Source organism: Pongo pygmaeus, chromosome 9, assembly GCF_028885625.2.
Source record: "Pongo pygmaeus isolate AG05252 chromosome 9, NHGRI_mPonPyg2-v2.0_pri, whole genome shotgun sequence".
NCBI classification, from domain to species: domain Eukaryota; kingdom Metazoa; phylum Chordata; class Mammalia; order Primates; family Hominidae; genus Pongo; species Pongo pygmaeus.
Window position 1 is genome coordinate 131,649,733 of NC_072382.2, and position 20,309 is coordinate 131,670,041.

The window sequence follows — 20,309 nt, forward strand, 5'->3', positions numbered from 1 at the left end:
AACCCTGGGGGCGGAGGTTGCAGTGAGTTGAGATCGTGCCACCGCACTCCAGCCTGGGCGACAGAGTGAGACCTTGTCTCAAAAAAAAGAAGAAAAAAAGTATTATAATCTTATGGGGCCACCATCATACATGCCGTCTGTCATTAACCAAAATGTCATTATGCGGCACCTGACTGTATACAGCTGTCTACTAGATTATAAACTCCTTGCAGATAAAACTATTCATTTTATCATTATCCATTATATTATTTCCTTAGCACCCAGAAGAATCCTGTATTTAATTGGCTCATATGGAAAATTTTAGAAAGAGAGAGACAGCAGGGCTGAGACTATCTTCTGCTCAGGAACCAAAACAAGCTGGGAGGTAACAGAATTCTTTTTCATAGTAATTGTATTCCATATCATGGTGAAATCATGCCAGAACAAGCTTCAGACCCTTTCTGGTCTTACTCCTTCTGACCATGCTGTTCCCAAGAACCTCCCACACAGGAAATAACAATGATGGCAGTAGCTGTCAAATTCTAAAGACGAGGATAGACTCTGGACCTCCTCAGGCCCCTGAGCCCACTGTAAAGCAGGGATGTGACTTAACTGAAGTTCAGGACTGCGGCCACAGTAACACCACCTGTAAGCAATGGAGGACTTTCAACACGGATCCCTCTGCTTCCCCTGCATTCTGTTACTAAGCAGCTCATAGAACGCAAAGAGGTATTAACCTTGTTATTTGCAAAGTTACAAAAAGCTGAGTCAGGTAGGTTTGGCTGTATTCCAAAGCAAACCCAGACCAGAAGCCACCTGAGAGTTCCTGCCGGCAAGGACAGATTCAGAACGTATAAAAACAATGAAAATAAATATTCTATGATCACCCTATAACCTACTTCCTTACTGACCAAACACACGTCTCATTCCCATTAACAAGTTATGCTCAGCCACTGCCTGCTCTAGGATTATGTGATGTTAAACAGTAATTCTGCCCATTTAGGGTCAGCTACTCAAAAGCAAAGAACAAACTTTAGGTCAAAATATATTATTCTAGGAGAGAAGCCCAAGTCTCTCCCCTATTATTGCGCAAATAGTGTACAAGCACCAGACTAGAGAGGAAGCTAACACTTATTAAACATGTATTCTAGTCAGCTGCTAGACATTTTCAGGTAAGCCTCACAGGATCCCTCCAAGGTGGTATTAATGTCCCCGTTTTAGGAGGAGTATTGAGATTCAGAGACATTAGAGAACTTGTCCAAGGTCTTACCAGTAAAAGTGGCAAAACCAGGACTGAACTTAGGTCTGACACTACATAGTTCATGTTCTATTATGTGACTATATTCCTCCTTAAAGGAAAATTTAGGAATTCAGTTTCCTTTAGGAAGATGTAGGAAATAGAATGTACTGAAACTAAGATAACAGTTGACTTAAGTCTTTTCTAACTCAGCCTTCCTCAGGCCCATGTGTGAGGTGGTTTCTATCCTTTCCCTGAGACTCTTGGGCACATAGGACCATAATGTCTGTTTGATTTTACTTTTAAGTATATTCTTTTGGTCAGTCCCAGTCTGACAAAATTTTAAGATTTAATGCATTCTATCCATGCAAGAGAATTACATGTGGTTTTGCTTGTTAAAGAAGGTGGAAATGATATAGGGTAAAGAGAGTAAGTGACATTATCTAGTTCACTCCCACCATATGGATGATTGGCTGCAACTGCCTCTCAGCCTTTGCATGTGTTATTTGCTCTGACTAGAACTCTGCCCACACTACCTGACTAATGCCTGTTTTTCCAGGAAGCTTTCATGACACTACCCTCTATAATCTTTCTCCTATTTCCTCCAGGCTGAATAGGAATCCTCCCTTTGTTTTCATTGTTATGAGTGTTCTCTGTATATTCTAGTAAAGTATTTTTATATGAATCATAATAGTTTAATTAATCAGTCTTCTGACTCACAGTTTAAGCTGGTTATAGGCAAGGTCCTTCTGTAAAGAGTTGATGAAATCTACTTTTAAGAGTAGAAGGATAGACAAGATGCCAAGACAATTCAATAGGGAAAAAGAATAGTCTTATTAACAAATGGCTGGGACACTTGGATAGTCACATGTGAAAGAATAAAGTTGGATCCCTACCTCACACCATATACAAAAGTTAAGTCAAAATAGATCAGAGGTCAGGTGCAGTGGTTCACACCTGTAATCCCAGCACTTTGGGAAGCCAAGGCTGAATCACCTGAGGTTAGCAGTTCTAGACCAGCCTGGCAACATGGTGAAACCTTGTCTCTATTAAAAATACAAAATTAGCCAGGTGTGGTGGCACATGCCTGTAATCCCAGCTACTCAGGAGGCTGAGGCGGGAGAACTGCTTGAACCTGGGAGGTGAAGGTTGCAGTGAGCCAAGATCATGCTGTTGCACTCCAGCCTGGGAGACAAGAGCAAAATTCAGTCTCAAAAAATAAATAAATAAATAGATCAGACACATAAATATAAGAGCTAAAACTATACAATTCTTAGAAGAAAACACAGAAGTGAGTTTTCTGACCTTTGGTTAAGCAGTGGTTTCTTGGATATAACATCAAAAGCACAAACAAAAGAAAAAAACAGATAAATTGGACTTCATCAAAATTACAAGCTTCTGTGCTTCAAGGACAGCATCAAGAAAAGACAACTCATGGAACAGGAGAAAATATTTGCAAATAATGTATCTGATAAGAAACCTGTATCTAGAATAAAGAACTATTACAACTCAATAATAGACAAGTAATCCAATTAAAATGGGCAATGTATTTGAGTAGGCATTTCTCCATGTGCCCAATAAGCACATGAAAAGATGCTCAACATCACTAATCATTAGGGAAACAAAACAACAAAATACCACTTCATACCCACTAGAATGGCTAAATGAAAAAAGACGTAACAAGTGTTGGCAAAGATGTGAAGAAATTGGAACTCTAATACATTGCTGGTGGGATGGTGAAAGGGTCTAGCCACTTTTGAAAAGTCTGACAGTTTCTCAAAATGTTAAACACAGATTACCATCTGACCAAGTATTCCACTCCTAGGTATACAGTCATCACCCTTTATCTGCAGGGGATATGTTCCAAGACCCCCAGTGGATGCTAAAACCATGGATAGTTAGTTCCAAACCTTATATACACTGTGTTTTTTCCTAGATGTATATACCTATGATAAAGCTTATATAAATTAGGTATAGTAAGAGATTAACAATAATAGTAGGACTATATTAGAACTATAGGTGTGCGAGAACAATTACAACAATATATTGCTCACAATTTCATGGATGAAGATTCATTTTTACTGTAGATCTTAGCAATCTCAGCATACTATTTTTTTCTTTCCTTATTAAGAACTTTCATGTTTCCACTTAAACAAAACACTTGACAACTTCTCTTTGGCATATTCGAACTGCCAGCATCACTACTTTTTCATTTTGGAGCCATTGGATAAAATAAGGGTTATGTGAACACAAGCACTATGATACCATGACAGTCAACCTGATAATCTAGACAGCTTACTAAGTGACTAATGGTTATGCTGGAGAAAGCGATGATTCATATCCAGGGTGGGATGGCATGAAATTTCCTTGTGCTACTCAGAATGGTGTACCATTTAAAATTTCTAAATTATTTGTTTCTTGAAGTTTCGATTTAATGGTTTGGGACCACAGTTGACTGCAGGTAACTGAAACTGCAGAAAGCAAATCCATGGATAAGGGAAGACTACTGCATATCCAAGAGAAATGAAAACATCTGTACACACAAAAACACGCAATTCTTCACAGCATCATTATTCATAACAATTCAAACGTCCATCTACTAACAAGTGAATAAACAAAATGTGACACATCCATACAATGGAATATTATTTGGCCATAAAAAGGAATGAAGTGGCCAGGCATGGTGGCCCATGCCTGTAATCCCATCACTTTGGGAGGCCGAGGCAGGCAGATCACGAGGTCACCAGTTTGAGATCAGCCTGGCCAGTATGGTGAAACCCCATCTCTACTATAAATATAAAAATTAGCCAGGCATACCGGCGGGCGAGTGTAATCCCAGCTACTCGGGAGGCTGAGGCAGGAGAATCGCTTGAACCCGGGAGGCGGAGCTTGCAGTGAGCCGAGACCACGCCATTGCACTCCAGCCTGGGCGACAGAGCTAGATTCCGTCTCAAAAAAAAAAAGGATCCGGGCGCGGTGGCTCAGGCCTGTAATCCCAGCACTTTGGGAGGCCAAGGCGGGTGGATCACGAGGTCAGGATATCAAGACCATCCTAGCTAACACGGTGAAACCCCGTTTCTACTAAAAATACAAAAAATTAGCCGGGCATGGTGGCGGACACCTGTAATCCCAGCTACTCAGGAGGCTGAGGCAGGAGAATCACTTGAACCCAGGAGGCGGAGGTTGCAGTGAGCCGAGATTGTGCCACAGCACTCCAGCCTGGGCAACAAGAGCGAACCTCTGTCTGAAATAAAAAAGGAACTTTAGACACAGACACACACAGAAAGAAGACCATCTGAAGACACAGGGCAAAGGCGGTCATCTGCAAGCCCAGGAGAGAGGCCTCAGAAGAAACCCATTCTGCCAACGCATTGGTCTCAGACTTCTAGCTTCCAGAACTGTTAAAAGATAAACGGCTGTGGTTTAAGTCCCCCAGTCTGTGGGCCTTTGTTACAGCAGCCCTGGCAACCAGTACAGATTTGGGTACCAAGAAATAGCGTGCTGGTGAGCAGACATGGCTTTGGTACTAAACAGTGAGTAAGGGCTGGAAGAGTTTGGAGGTGCATGTTGGAAAAGGCCTAAATTGCCTTAAAGAGACTGTTGATAGAAATGTGGACATTAGCCGGGTGCAGTGGCTCACACCTGTAATCCCAGCACTCTGGGAGGCTGAGGCAGGTGGATCACTTGAGGTCAGGAGTTCGAGACCAGCCTGGCCAACATGGTGAAACACCGTCTCTACTAAAAATACAAAAATTAGCTGGGCGTGGTGGCGTGTGCCTGTAATCCCAGCTATTCGGGAGGCTGAGGCAGAAGAATTGCTTGAACCTGAGAGGCAGAGGCTGCAGTGAGCTGAGATAGCACCACCGCATTCCAGCCTGGGCAATAGAGCGAGACTCAGTCTCAAAGGAAAAAAACAACAACAGAAATGTGGATATCGAAGGTGATTCCAGTGAGGACTGAGAAAGAAAAGAACAGAGCTGTAGAGAAAGCATCTATCAGCCGGGCACCGTGGCTCCCGCTTGTAATCCCAGCACTTTGGGAGGCCAAGACAGGTGGATCATCTGAGGTCAGGAGTTTGAGACCAGCCTGGCCAACATGGTGAAACCCCATCTATACTAAAAATACAAAAATTAGCCAGGTGTGGTGGCATGCACCTGTAGTCCCGGCTACTCGGGGAGCTGAGGCAGGATAATTGCTTTAGCCCGGGAGGCAGAGGTTGCAGTGAGCCAAGATCATGCCACTGCACTCCAGCCTGGGTGACACAGAGATTCCATCTCCACAAAAAAAAAAAAAAAAGAGAGAAAGCATCTATCATCTTAGAGAATACATGTATCATCAGGAACGGCATGTTGGTTGAAATATGAATGTTAAAGGTACTTCTGGTGAGATCTTGGACAGAAATGAGGAACATGGTATTAGAAACTAAAAGAAAGATGGACCTTGTTATAAAGTGGCAAAGAAATTTGTTGAATTGGATTCTCATGTTTCGTGGAAAGCAGAACTTATAAATGATGAACTTGGATATTTAGCTGAGGAGATTTCTAAGCAAAGTACTGAAGGTGGCCTGATTTCTTCTTGCTGCTCATAGTAAAATATGAGAGGAGAGAGATAAGCTAAAAAAGGAATTTTTAAGAAAAAAAAGAACCAAAACTTGAAGATTTGGAAAATTCTCAGTCTATCCATTCTACAAAAAAATGAGAAACCACATTCTGGAGAAAAGACCAAGGGTGTGGCTGAACCCCCATCTGAAAAGATGGCCAATGTGATGCATGGATACAGTCAACCAACTCAGCAAGTCGGGAACAGAGATGTGGTTTGCCCAGGAACATCTGTGGAGGGCCCTCTTGTCAAATGGCCTTGCCCCGTATGGATTGCACAGGAGGCCAACAAGGTTTTTGAGAATTTATACCAGCAGACATTGCCAGTTTGGATCAAAGGAGACAGAAATAGGAAGAAATGAAGGAAGATTGTCAGACTTCTGGAATTCTGCAGGACCAGCCAGTAGAGCGATATAGCTGTGATCATGAGTTATCCTTAAAGGAAAGGGAAGAATGACCCTGAAGCCAGTTCAGCGATCTGCCAGGCTGCTACTGCCACCTTGGGCCCAGGGCACACAGATCCAGGGGCAGGACTGGTGCCATTTCCTTGGTTTCAGCAGGCCAGGATGCCCCAGCCCAGGACCAAGGGGTGGGGCCACCATTTACGGTAGAGGAATCAGGGTGATGGCCCCGGAAGGCAGGGCCACCCTGTGGACACAGACAACAGAACACTGAGCCAAAGAGGATTATTCTCAACCCTTGGAATTGGGCTGGGCACGGTGGCTCATGCCTGTAATCCCAACACTTTGGGAAGTTGAGGCAGGTGGATGACCTGAGATCAGGAGTTGGAGACCAGCCTGGGCAACATGATGAAATCCCGTCTCTACTAAAAATACAAAAAATAGCCTTGCATGGTGGCTTATGCCTGTAATCCCAGCTACTTGGGAGGCTGAGGCAGGAGAATCACTTGAACCCAGGAGGCAGAGGTTGGAGTGAGCCAAGATTGCACCATTGCACTCCAGCCTGGGCAACAAGGGTGAAACTCCGTCTCAAAAAAAAAAAAAAAACAAAATTGAATGGAATTTGCCCTACCAGGTTCCAGGACAGGAGATCCATGACCACTTTCTTCTTTCCAATGTCCCGCTTTTAAACTAGAAATGTCTATGCTCTGCCTGTCCTGTTTGGGAAGCAGATAATTTCTTGTCTGGTCGTAAAGGTTCACAGCTGGAGAAGAATTTTACCTCAGCATGAACCATACCTCAAGTCTCACCCATACCTGCTTTAGACAATACTTACATGAGATTTTGGACTTACAGTTGATGCTGGTCTGGGTTAAGACTTTTGGCACTGTTGGGATGGACATGAGTGTATTTTGCATATGAGAAGGACATGGATTTTCAGGGAGCAGAGGACCAGGTGTTATGGGCTGAGTGTGCTCTCTCCAAATTCAAATGTTGAAGTCTTATCTCCCAGTACCTCAGGATGTGACTCTTTCAAGATCAGATCTTTAAAGAAGTAATTAAATTAAAATGAGATCATTAGGGTGGGGCCCAAATGCAGTATGAGTAATGTCTTTATAAGAACACAGACACACACAACAGGACGACCATGTGAGGACACTGAGAGAAGATGGCCATCACCAAGCCAAGGAGAGAGGCCTCCAGAACTGAGAATATAAATGATTGTTTAATCTGCCCAGTGTGTGGTACTGTGTTACCAGCCCTAGCAACCAGTATAAGTGGTCTACCCACACAATGAAATACCATTCAGCCATCAAAAGGACTCAGTGGTGATTCATGCTTACAACATGGAGAAACCTGGGAAACACTGTGCCAACAGAAAGGGCCAGTCACAAAAGGCCACATATTATATAATTCAATTTATGAATTGAAAGGCAAACATGTAGAAATATAAAATCGACTGGTGGCTGCCTGCTGGACACCCCGCAATGTGCAGGACAGCCCCACAACCAAGACCCCCTGTGGCCCAGAGTATCAGCAATGCCGAGGCTGTGAGATCCTGCTCTCGCCCAGGCCTGCTTCCCAAAGCCCTTTAGTCCTGAAGGTAGAAGAGAACAGGCTGCCTTCTTTCTTTGTTATTGAAATCCCACTTACTCCCTCTTAGAGCATGCTCTTCTGCCTTTAAGACCAGCCAGGGCTGGTCGCTACCACATGTAGATAGGGCTGGGGAAGGAGAAGACTAGTGAGAGTGAGGGGTTTCTTTCTTTTTCTTTTCTTTTTTTTTTCTTTTTTTGTTTTGAGACAGAGTCTTGCTCTGTCTCCCAGGCTGGAGTGCAGTGGCGCGATCTCAGCTCACTGCAATCTCTGCCTCCCGGGTTCAAGAGATTCTCCTGCCTCAGCCTCCTGAGTAGCTGGGATTACAGGTGCCCACTACCATGCCTGGCTAATTTTTGTATTTTTAGTAAGAGACAGGGTTTCACTATGTTAGCCAGGCTGGTCTTGAACTCTTGAGCTCAGGCAATCCGACCTTCTCAGCCTCCCAAAGTGCTGATATTGCAGGCATGAGCCACTGCGCTGGGCTTTTATTTATTTATTTATTTATTTTTTGAGACAGGGTCTCTTCTGTTGCCCAGGCTGGAGTGCAGTGACATAATCATGGCTCACTGCAGCCTCAACCTCCCGAGTAGCTGGGACTACAGGCACGCACCACCACACCCAGCTAATTTTTTTTCTTTTTTTTTTTTTTTTTTGTAGAAATAGAGTTTCACCATGTTACCCAGGCTCGTTTCTTTTTTTTGAGAGGGGACTAAGTCTTGCTTTATCACCCAGGCTAGAGTGCAGTGGCTCAATCTCAGCTCACTGTAACCTCTGCCTCCTGGGTTCAAGCTATTCTCATGCCTCAGCCTCCTGATTAGCTGGGACTACAGGTGCCCGCCACCATGCCCAGCTAATTTTTGCATTTTTAGTAGAGATGGGGTTTCACCATGTTGGCCAGCCTGGTCTCGAATTCCTGACCTCAGGTGATCCGCCCACCTCAGCCTCCCAAAGTGCTGGGATTACAGGCGTGAGCCACCGCATGCAGCCCCCAGGCTAGTCTTAAAGGGAGAAGAACATGCTCTAAGAGGGAGTTAAGTGGGATTTAAATAACAGAAAGAAGGCAGCCTGCTGTCTTCTCCCTTCAGGACTTAAAGGGCTTTGGGAAGCAGGCCTGGGTGAGAGCAGGATCTCACAGCCTCGACATTGCTGATACTCCGGGCGACAAGAGTCTTGGTTGTGGGGCCGTCCTGTGCTTTGGAGGATGTTCAGCAGTGTCCCTGGTCTCCACCCAGAGAAGCCAGAGCGCCACCACCAGTCCCCGTTGTGAGCCATTGGACTCGAGAATGACCTAATGGCTTAACCTTGTACTGTGACAGAGCCTGAGTTGCCTGAATTTTAATGATACAAAGAATTTTAATGATACTAATTTTATTTTATTTTAATTTTTTTGCGAGACAGAGTTTCACTCTTGTCACTCTTCTTGCTTGTCTCAGCCAACATCTTATGAAAAACCTTCTAGGACAGCTGGCATACCTCCAATTCATTCTGTTTAATGGTTATATAATATCTTATAGTAAAGATAAAATATAATTTATTCAGTCAAACACGTGATTGGAACTGCGTAGAGGCCCCAGGTCTCTGGGATATTTGGGGATCTATAGATTTTGTGTCTGCCACCACAAACTGGGAGACATTTGCTTTAACTCTCCACCTGTGGGAGCAACATAATGTTAGAGAGTGCTGGCTGCCAAGCCTAGGCACTTGAGGAGAAAAACAAAATTCACTTTCCCCCTTTTTCTGATTCTTCCATTCATCTGGACATCTCTTCCTTCATCATTCCTGCTTTCCCCCTCTAAAATAAGGGAAAATTCCTGCTATATTTTTTTAAAGCACCATATCAAGTTTTACTTTTAACTACAGCCAAATGGCATCAACCATAATTTCTCCTTTCCTTGGCACCATTTCCTCTCTCTTCTGTGCCTCTGTTTCCCTCTGGTTTCCTTGCTCCTCATTCTCCCTTACTCTTGCCTCCATTTTCTCTTTCTGACTCCTTCTACCTTATCTTCTATTTCACTTATCTCAAATGAGAGAGAGAGAGAAGGAAGGAGAGAGGGAGGGAGGGAAGGATCCAATGATCTCCCTAGATATGAAATAAAAAGGAACAGTTGCCCAAACCTCCAGTCTTCTTGGTTGCCAGCTTGGTTGCTATTTTTAATACTAGGCCATAGCAGCAGATAGCCAGGGATTTAATAGGGAGATTCTGGAAATGAGAGTCATGGAAGTGTTGAGATGAGGTCTTCACACATCCCTGGCCGACTGAAAAAGCTATGCATCTATGGGGAAGACCTGAGACAGCCCAGCAGAAAGTGAAAGGCAAAGTTACTACTTGTCCAAAACATTCAATCCTCCCCTCACACTCCCATCCTATCTCATGTGAAATTAAAAAAAAGAGGAAATATATTGAAATAAGAAAGTTGGGGACTTTGCCTTTGTGAAAGCACTTATTTTTTTCCTTTGGAGACAGGATCTCACTCTGTCATCCAGCGGTGGAGTGACACGGAGTGTCAGCGGTGCAATCACAGCTCACTGTAGCCTCAACCTCAGGCTCAAGCAATCCTCCCATCCCAGCCTCCTGAGTAGCTTGGACTACAGGCGTGCCCTTCCATGCCCAGCTAATTTATTTTTAGTAGAGACAGGGGTCTCACTATGTTGCCCAGGCTGATCTTGAACACCTGGGCTCAAGCAATCTTCCCGCCTCAGCCTTCCAAAGTGCTGGGATTACAGGTGTGAGCCACTGCACCTGACCTAAAAGCACTATCTGATATTTGTTTTCCTATTTGTAAGTTTGCCCTTAGATTGAAAGGTTTTATTGTATATTGCCCACACCAGTTGTGTATATTAGGAAACACATTCCTTAAGTATTTTTTTATTTAACATTTATTTTATTTAAATGTTTTTAATGCTAAACCACACCAGGTGCTTAGCCTATATTTGGAAAATGGGTTATCCAAATTATTGAGAAGTCCAAATTTTTACTGTTCTACTTGAAGTTATTTATTACCTTGTTCCTCCTGTAACTAAAACTGACTCATCCTCCATCTCCTCCACGTGTTCTATAATGTAGCTAATCTAAGGAACTAATCCATTAATTTGTTAATGGAAGAAATATAGCCCATCCCTATCAAATCAAAGTACTCAGTCTTCTATGAATCATACATAAGTTTAAATAAATTTTTACAGACATGCTGCAGGCCCTGCTGTCCACTGGTGTGAATTTTAGACGAGGTAAAAGGGAAGGGTGGGTCTTGACAAGCCGGTATCAAGTACATAGAGGCAGACAAGGACTCTGCCTTTATTCAGGTACTGCTTTTGAGAAAAATGAGGAAGGGCAGGGAGGAGGGAAGCCGGTTAGTCACTGTGCAGTTTTGACCTACATTTGCAAAGCTGGTTTTTCTGCACCTTTGCCTAGGAAAATGAAGTATAACAAGCTTGATATTGAAAGGCACCTGTGTTAAACATTAAACAAAAATGTAAATTTTTTATGTTCAAAGGAGGGTTTAAAAAGAAAGTGGGCTGGGCACAGTGGCTCACACCTGTAATCCCAGCACTTTGGGAGGCTGAGGCAGGTGGATCACTTGAGGTCAGGGTTCGAGATCAGCCTGACCAACATGGTGAAACCCTGTCTCTACTAAAAATACAAAATAATTAGCTGGGCGTGGTGGTGCACGCCTGTAATCCCAGCTACTTGGGAGACTGAGGGAGGAGAATTGCTTGAAGGCAGAGGTTGCAGTGAGCCAAGATTGCACCATTGCACTCCAGCCTGGGCAACAAGAGCGAAACTCCATCTCAAAAAATAATAACAACAAGGAGAAGGCCTTCCAGTTACGGCAGCACAAAGAGGCAGGCAATTTCTTTCTGTTAAAAAAAAAAAGCAACAACCAACCAAAAAATATATAAAACTAGACAAAATTGTTTATCAAAACCAACCATTTCAGGGAACTGGAAATTGACAAAATGCAGGCAAAAAATTGAGCAGCATTTATTCTTGAAAAACTACTAGATCTTCAGGCAAGTAGGAGATTGTGGCTTTTTTTGCCTGTGACTGCTCCCATCACCCCCCAGCTCAGCCAGTGACTTTTAAGTAAGATGGGGCTGGCCATGAAAACTGCCACACAAACAGATTCAATTCAGAGCAGTGGCTGGGGGGTTGAAAATCCTTGGCTTTGCTGGCTTAACATGGGAATGAACACTTGGAAATGAGCAGGGCAAATCCACAGCTTTGCTAGCTTGAGGCTGCAGCCCCACTTGGGGCAAGCAGCAGGCCAACCAGGAATTTAATAGGGAGATTCTGGAAATGAGAATCAGAGAAGTATTGAAGTGAGCTCTTCACGCATCCCTGGCTGACTGAAAAAACTATGCATACATGGAGAAGACTTGAGAGAGCCCAGGAAAAAGTGAAAGACAAGGGAGACTTGAAAACTGGCCTTCTCCAACCCTCACACAGAGGGGCTGGAAGTGTAATGGGCTTGAAATTTTTTGTTTTTTTTTTTTTTTGGAGATAGAGTCTCACTCTGTCGCCCAGGCTGGAGTGCAGTGACGCGATCTCAGCTCACTGCAACTTCTGCCTCCTGGGTTCAAGTGATTCTCCTGCCTCAGCCTCCCAAGTTGCTGAGATTACAGGTGTCCACTACCACGCCCCGCTAAATTTTGTATTTTTAGTAGAGACGGGGTTTCACCATGTTTGCCAGGCTAGTCTTGAACTCCTGACCTCAAGTGATCCGCCCGCCTCGGCCTCCCAGAGTGCTGGGATTACAGGCATGAGCCACTATGCCCGGCCTCAGAGAATTAAAGAAAACTGTTCAAGGAATTAAAAGAAAATATGATTTAAATGACTCGACAAATAGGGAATCTAAATAGAGAAATACAAATTATAAAAAGAATTAAATGGAAATTCTGGAGTTGGAAGGTACAATTTCGAATTCACTAGATGGGCTCAATAGCAGATTTTGAGATAGTGGAAGAACCAGTGAACATGAAAATAGACCAATAGAAATGATCCAATTCGAAAAACAGAGAGAAAAATGAAGACAAATGAACAGACCTTCAGACACACATGGGATGATGCTAAATGTCCCCACATACATGTAATGGGGGCCCCAAAAAGGGAGAGAGAAAAAAATAAAGAAGTAATAACTGAAAGCTTCCCAGGTTTGATGAAAAATATTGAATTGCAGATTTTTTTAAAAAAGCTCAACCAACACTGAATTTTAAAAAACACAAAGAGAACCACACAGGAAGGACAAAGCCAGAAGCATCACACTTCCTGTGTTCAAATTATATTATAAAGCTATAGCAATCAAAACAATATAGTGCTGGCATAAAAACACACATAGAGTAATGGAACAGAATTGAAAGCACAGAAATAAACCCACTCATATAAGGTTAACTAATCTTCTAAAAGGTGTCAAGAACAAGAATAAGGAAAGAAGAGTATCTTCAATAAATGGTACTGGAAAAACTGGATATCCACATGCAAAAAAAAATTAAAGAAATTGGATCTTCATCTTCCACTATATACAAAAATCAACTAAAAGTGGATGAAAGATTTAAATGTAAGACCTAAAATGGTAAAACTCCTAGAAGAAAACATGCAGGGAAAGGTACATGACATTGGTGCTAGCATTGATTTCTTTTTTGATATGACAACAAAAGCACAGGCAACAAAAGCAAAAGTAAAGGAGTAGGATTGCATCAAACTAAAAAGCTTTTGCATAGCAAAGAAAACCATGAAGAGAGTAAAGATACCCATAGATGGGGAGAAAATATTTGCAAAGCATATATGCGATGAGCTAATATCCAAAATATACAAGAAACTCTTACTACTCAATAGTAAAAAACAAATACCCTATTAAAAAGTAGGAAACAGGCTGAGTGCAGTGGCGCAATCTCGGCTCACTGTAACCTCCACCTCTCAGGTTCAAGCGATTCTTCTGCCTCAGCCTCCCGAGTGGCTGGGACTACAGGCCTGCGCCACCACGCCTGGCTAATTTTTTATATTTTTGGTAGAGACAGAGTTTTGCCATGTTGGCCAGGCTGGTCTTGAATTCCTCACCTCAGGTGATCTGCCTGCCTCGGCCTCCCAAAGTGCTGGGATTACAGGCATAAGCCACTGTGCCCAGCCCATTTTAGCCTTGTTGATTGCCCTATGATCTCAGTTCTCAAATGAGTTTAGGAAAAGTTATGATTTTGTAGTTTATCTGCTATCGTTGCTGTTAGGGCGTGAGTAATACTCATCCCAGCTTTCCACATCCTGGATTCTTTGTGTTTTAATAATTCTTTACTATAATCTATTTCATATGTTCTACTGTATACAATGCCAATTGAAGTTTGCTTTTATTTATCTGCAGTTTTGATTTCTTCTTTGACCCAAAGTTATTTAGTGACTTAAAAAATTTTTAAGGTGATTGAGATTTCTGTAAAAGAAAATATTTCTGTTGTTATAGCATTGTAGTCAAAGAATAGAGGCAATAAAATTTCTGCTTTGAGAAAAAAAAAAAGTGGGCAAAGGACCTGCATAGACATTTCTCTAAAGAAGACATACAATGGCCAACTGGTTTATGAAAAGATGCTCAACATCACTAATCATCAGGGAAATGTACATCAAAGTCACAATAAGATATTACCTTATACCTGTTGGGATGGCTATTGCCAAAAAATCAAAACAAGATTGGTGTAGATGTGGAAAAAGGGAACCTTTACATACTGTTGGTGGGAATGTGAATTGGTACATCTATTATGGAAAACAGTGTGGAGGTTTCTCAAAAAATTAAAAATAGAGCTACCCTACGATCCAGCAATTTCACTTCTGTGTATATATCGAAAGGAAATAAACTCCCTATCTTGAAAAGATATCTGCCCTCCCGTGGTCATTGCAGCTTTGTTCGCAATAGCCAAGATATGGAAACAATCTAAGTGTTCATTGATTGATGAATGGACAAAAAAATTTGTGGTATATATATATATAAAATGGGATATTATTCAGCCTTAAAAAAGAAGGAAATCCTGCTATTTGCAACAACATGGATGAACCTTGAAGACCTTATACTAAGTGAAATAAGCCAGACACAGAAAGACAAATGCTGTGTGATCTCACTTATATGTGGAATCTAAAATAATCAAACTGGATATAAACAGAATAGAATGCCTGTTACCAGGGGCTGGAGCAGTGGGGGAAATGGGGAGATGTTGGTCAAAGGGTACAAACTTGCAGTTATGAGTAAATTTTGGAGACCTAATGTACAGGAGGGGGACTATCATTAATAATAATATACTGGCCAGGCACAGTGGCTTATGTCTGTAATCACAGCACCTTGGGAGGTTGAGGCGAGAGAATAGCCTGAGCCCAAAAATTCAAGACCAGCCTGGGCAACATAGCGAGACCTTGTCTCTACAAAAAATTTTTTAAATTGGCCAGGCGTGGTGGCCCACACCTGTAGTCCTAACTACTTAGGAGGCTGAGGTGGAGGATCACTTGAGCCCAAGAAGTTCAGGGTTGCAGTGAACTATGATTATGCCACTGCACTCCACCTTTTAGAGACAGGGCGAGACCCTGTCTCTAAAAATAATAGTAATAATAATAAACCCTATACTTGACATTTGCTAAGAGAGTAGATCTTAAGGATTCTCATTACAAAGGAAAGGAAAGGGTAACCTTAGCTTGATCATACCAATCATTTCACAATGTATACATATATCAAATCATCATGTTATATACCCTGAGTATATACAATTTTTATTTGTCAATTATACCACAATAAAGCTGAAAAAATATTAAAGGACCTCCTTCATGTTGAAAGAAAATGAGGTTTTAGAGTTATTAAAATGGACAGAAAGAAATGAAGAACACTGGAAATGGTAAATATGTGATTAAATATCAAAGAATATATATATATTCATGCTTTGAAAAATGTAAAATTGCTTCAAGAAATAATTGCCACACCGGTAGTTTATAACCTAGACTTTATATATTCTTAAATCTTAAAAACTTTATAGCAAGCCCAAACATAAATATGATAGGTACATATATGTGTACACACACACACACACACTCACATCTCTGCCTGTTTATTGGAGTGGCTTATGTAGTCCATTCATATATATTAATGGCTTATTTAGTGTGTGTGTGTGTATGTGTGTGTGTGTATATATATATATGCATGAAGGAACGGGTAGGAAATAGAGCTATTATATATTGGAACAAAGTCACTATATTTTATCAGAATTAAGTTACTATTAAAATAGACCATGGTAATTTAAAGATGCATACTATAATTCCTAGACTAGAGCATGCAGTAGGAAAAATATATATATAGGTTAAAATATGAAAAAAGTAATTAAAATAGTATACTAAAATTACTTGTTAGACATAAATGACAGCAGGAAATGAGGCACAGAGGAACAAAAAATGCATGAGTGACAGAAAACAAATAGCAAAATGACAACTATAAATATAACCACACCAATAATTACATTAATATGAATGGACTAAATAAACCGTCCCAATAAAAAGGCAGAGATTGTCAACCATGCAAATTCTCAAGGAATCTCCCTTCTATGCATAGTTTTGGGAATGCTAGACTTATATTAGTGGAAGTAAGCCAAGAAAGAAAAATAAATGGCATCCAAGAAACAGGGGATCCAAAACAAGGAAAAGGCTCTTCTGGAAGCTGCAGCAAAAGGCAGCGTGGGCAGAAAACAAGAAAAAGGCAAAGGGAATTTGTAAGATGGTGCAGAATGCCCCAGGAGGACAGATAGCCAGTTCAATTTTGAAGAGAATATTCTCAAAACAGGTCTCTAGGAATAAAACAAATAAATTATCTGAGGTTAAAATGTCTAGAATTTAATTTGGTCAACATTTGACAGATCTTTTAGCTCTTTGGAGGAAAAACATAGTGATTGGTATTTGGGAAGATAAACAAGTAAAAAAACAAGGCAATTATTAACCCCAGAATAAAACAAAAGTGTTAGGCCAGGTGTGGTGGCTCACGCCTGTAATCCCAGCATGTTGAGAGGTCAAGGCAGGTGGATCACCTGAGGTCAAGAGTTCAAGACCAGCCTGGCCAACATGGTGAAACCCCATCTCTACTAAAAATACAAAAATTAGCCAGGCGTGGTGGCACCATCCTTCATCTCAGCTACTCAGGAGGCTGAGGCAGGAGAATCGCTTGAACGCAGGAGGTGGAGCTTGCAGTGAGCAGAGATCATGCCACTGCACTCCAGCATGGGCGACAGAGCAAGACTCTGTCTCAAAAAAAAAAAAAAAAGTGTTAGAGAAAACATAACCCATAATACACTACTTGGATCCGCATTCATTCATTCCACAAGTATTTACTGAGTGCTCACTCTGTGTCTGGCCCTGCAGTAAGCTGTGGACTAACCACAATAAGCAAATAGATCAAATCTCTGCTTTCCAGAGGCCCACATTTTAGTGGATGAAGACAGATGCTTAAAAAAAATCAGTCTGCAATATCAGATGGTGATTCATACTTTTCAGAAAACTTACAAGTCTACATAGATTGAAAAGTGGGGCAGGCCTCTATTTTACATGCAGTAGTCACGCAATAAAGTGGCATTTGAACAGAGACCTGAGTAAAGTGAAGGAGACAACTGTTGGCTCCCTGTGGGAACACTGTTCTAGAAGCCACAGACAGTGCAATGTCCTGAAGCAGGAATGGAGTGTTCTCAGCTGTTTAAGGGAATGGAAGGGATCTAGTGTGGCAGGGGATGAGTGCTGGGAGAAATCAAAGAGATGGCCCAGGATCATATATGGCCTTATTGGCCCTGGTAAGGACTTTGGATTTACAGAGCCATGATACTGAAACTAATGATTTCAACAAACGAGTATAATGCAACTGCTATGAAAATAGCAGGGTGGGGAAGAGGGAGAGGCTGTGAGAGAGCTCCAGGAAGTTGGTAGGTGATGCCTGACGATGAATTAACAAATGGCCGCACACACAAAGCATTAGGTTGGTGCAAAAGTAATTGTGGTTTTTGCCATTACGTTTGCACCCACCCATTAACTACAATGGTGGAGGTAAACACCGGAGGAAACAGCTGGAAGGGTTGAAAGTGGCTTTGCTGGGGGTGAGGAGGGATAGAACATGAGGCTGTTGCTTTTCACTATAAGCCTTTCATACGAGTTGATTTTCTGAAAACTGTAAGCATTTTTTTAAAAGCTTGTGAAAGGTTTTGATGATGGGTGTGACCCTCATCTGTCAATGTGTAAGACGTGAAACAGCCCTGACAATGTAGCTGGTGCTGGAGGGACGGGCCTGTGTCCAGGGTTGGAATACGCTGTGCAGACCAGGAATGCTTTACATTCCGGGGTGGTCTTTTCTAGATCACTGTCTTAGTCTGCTTGTGCTGCTATAACAAAATACCACAGACTGAGCAATTAATAAAGAACAAATTTATTTCTCGCAGTTCTGAAGATGTGGAGGTCCAAGATCAAGGCACTGGCATGTGGTGTCTGTTGAAGGCTGTAGCCTCACATGGCAGAAAGGGCAAAAAAGGGAACCAACTCCCTCCATTCAGCCATTTATAAGGGTGCTTAATCCCATCCACAAGGGAGGAAGCTTTATGGCTTAATCATCTCTTAAAGGCCCCACATCTAATACTATCACACTGGCAACACCTGAATTTTGGAGGGGACCCATTCACACCATAGCATTCCAATCCTGGCCCCCCAAAATTCACGTACCTCTCACAAAATACATTCATTCCACCACAATTGCCCTCAAAAGCCTTAAATCATTCCAACATGAACTTTAAAATCTAAGTCCAAAATCTTACCTAAATCAGGTATGAGAGAGACTCAAATTCACTTTGAGATAAATTTCATCCTGAGGCAAATTTCTCTCCAGCTGTGAGCCTGTGAATTCAAACGAGTTGCGTACTTTGATTCAAAGACAATGGCGTGACAGGCACAGGACAGATGTTTCTAGTCCAAAAGGGAGAAACAGGAAGGAAGAAAGGAGTAACAACAGGTCTCAAGTGAGTCCAAAACTGAACATTAGATCTTAGGCTTGAGAATAATATTATCTGACTCCACATCTCACCTTCTGAACACACTGGGGTGGGTGTTGGGCCCCCAAGGCTCCAGGTGATACCACCTCCAAGGCTTCCCTAAGTATTGGCCTACTGGGGGCTCTCTGCAGTGGCCCTACCCCGGTGACAAATCTCTGCTTGGGCCCTGAGGTCAAAGAAATCCTTTCCATCTAGGTGGAGGTGGCCATGCTCCCACAGCTCATACAGTATGCATACCTACAGAGTTAGCAACACATGGATGTCGCCAAGGTTTATAACTTGTGCCCTCTGGAGCAGTGGCCCAACCTGCACCTGCTCCTGCTTCAGCCACAGCTAGGGTGACTGAGGAATGCTCTGCTGGAAATGTGGGGAGCGGAGACCTGAGGTGGCCCTAGGCAGTGATCTCTGAGACCCCACAGGCGCCTGGGCCCTTCCCCTGAAACTGTTCTGCCCCAAGGCTGTAACCCTCTGGGCCTATAATGAGCAAGGCAACCCCAAATGCCTTTGGGGTCATTCTCCGAAATGCCTTTGGAGTCATTTTCGGAAATGCCTTTGGGGTCATTTTCCCATTGTCTTGATAACTAGCACCTGGCTTCCTTCTACACATACTAATCTCCTTATCAGTCATGTGGCCATACCCGTGGTTTTCTCTCCTACACACACGTTTTTATCTTTTTCATGGCTAGGCTGAGAATTTTTCAAATATTGACCTTTAGCTTTCCTTTTGATGATAAATTCTGCCTTCAAATAATTTCTCTTTTCTCAAGTTTTTCTCTTTTTTTTTTTTTTTTTTTTTTTGAGATGGAGTTTTGCTTTTGTCACTCAGGCTGGAGTGCAATGGCATGATCTCAGCTCACTACTGCAACCTCCCCCTCCTGGGTTCAAGCGATTCTCCTGCCTCAGCCTCCCGAGTAGCTGGGATTACAGGCTCTCGCCACCACACCCGGCTAATTTTTGTATGTTTAATAGAGACAGGGTTTCATCATGTTTGTCAGGCGTATCTCGAACTCCTGACCTCAGGTGATCTGCCTGCCTCGCCCTCCCAAAGTGCTGGGATTACAGGCGTGAGCCACCACACCGGCTAATTTTTGTATGTTTAGTAGAGACAGGGTTTCACCATGTTTGTCAGGCGTATCTCGAACTCCTGACCTCAGGTGATCTGCCTGCCTCGCCCTCCCAAAGTGCTGGGATTACAGGCGTGAGCCACCGCGCCCAGCCTCTCATGTTTTTCTATAAGCAGTTAAGAGAAGCCACACAGCATCCTGAACACTTTGCTACTTTCTATCTCTTCTGCCAAATATCCTAGGTCATCATTCTTAAGTTCTGCCCTCCATGAAGTCCTAGAACACGACATAATTCAGCTAAGTTCTTTACCACTTTCTAACAAGGATAACCTTTCTTCCAGTTTCCAATACCTTGTTCTTTATATCTGTCTGAGACCTCATCAGAATTGCCTTCACCATCGGTATCTCT

General features: G+C 42.5%; 1 protein-coding gene across 3 annotated transcripts in view; it reads left to right on the plus strand.

Annotated features, from left to right (window-relative positions):
- TMEM45B (transmembrane protein 45B) overlaps positions 1 to 20,309 on the plus strand; it is a 43,635-nt gene that overhangs the window by 12,106 nt on the left and 11,220 nt on the right. The window contains exon 1 of one of the 3 annotated variants that reach the window (XM_054440498.2): positions 258 to 364. The exons of the other annotated variants lie outside the window; for them this stretch is intronic. The gene's annotated coding sequence lies outside the window, so the exon portion shown is untranslated. Of the gene's footprint in view, positions 1 to 257; positions 365 to 20,309 lie in introns of those variants that run through there. 3 annotated transcript variants of the gene reach the window in all.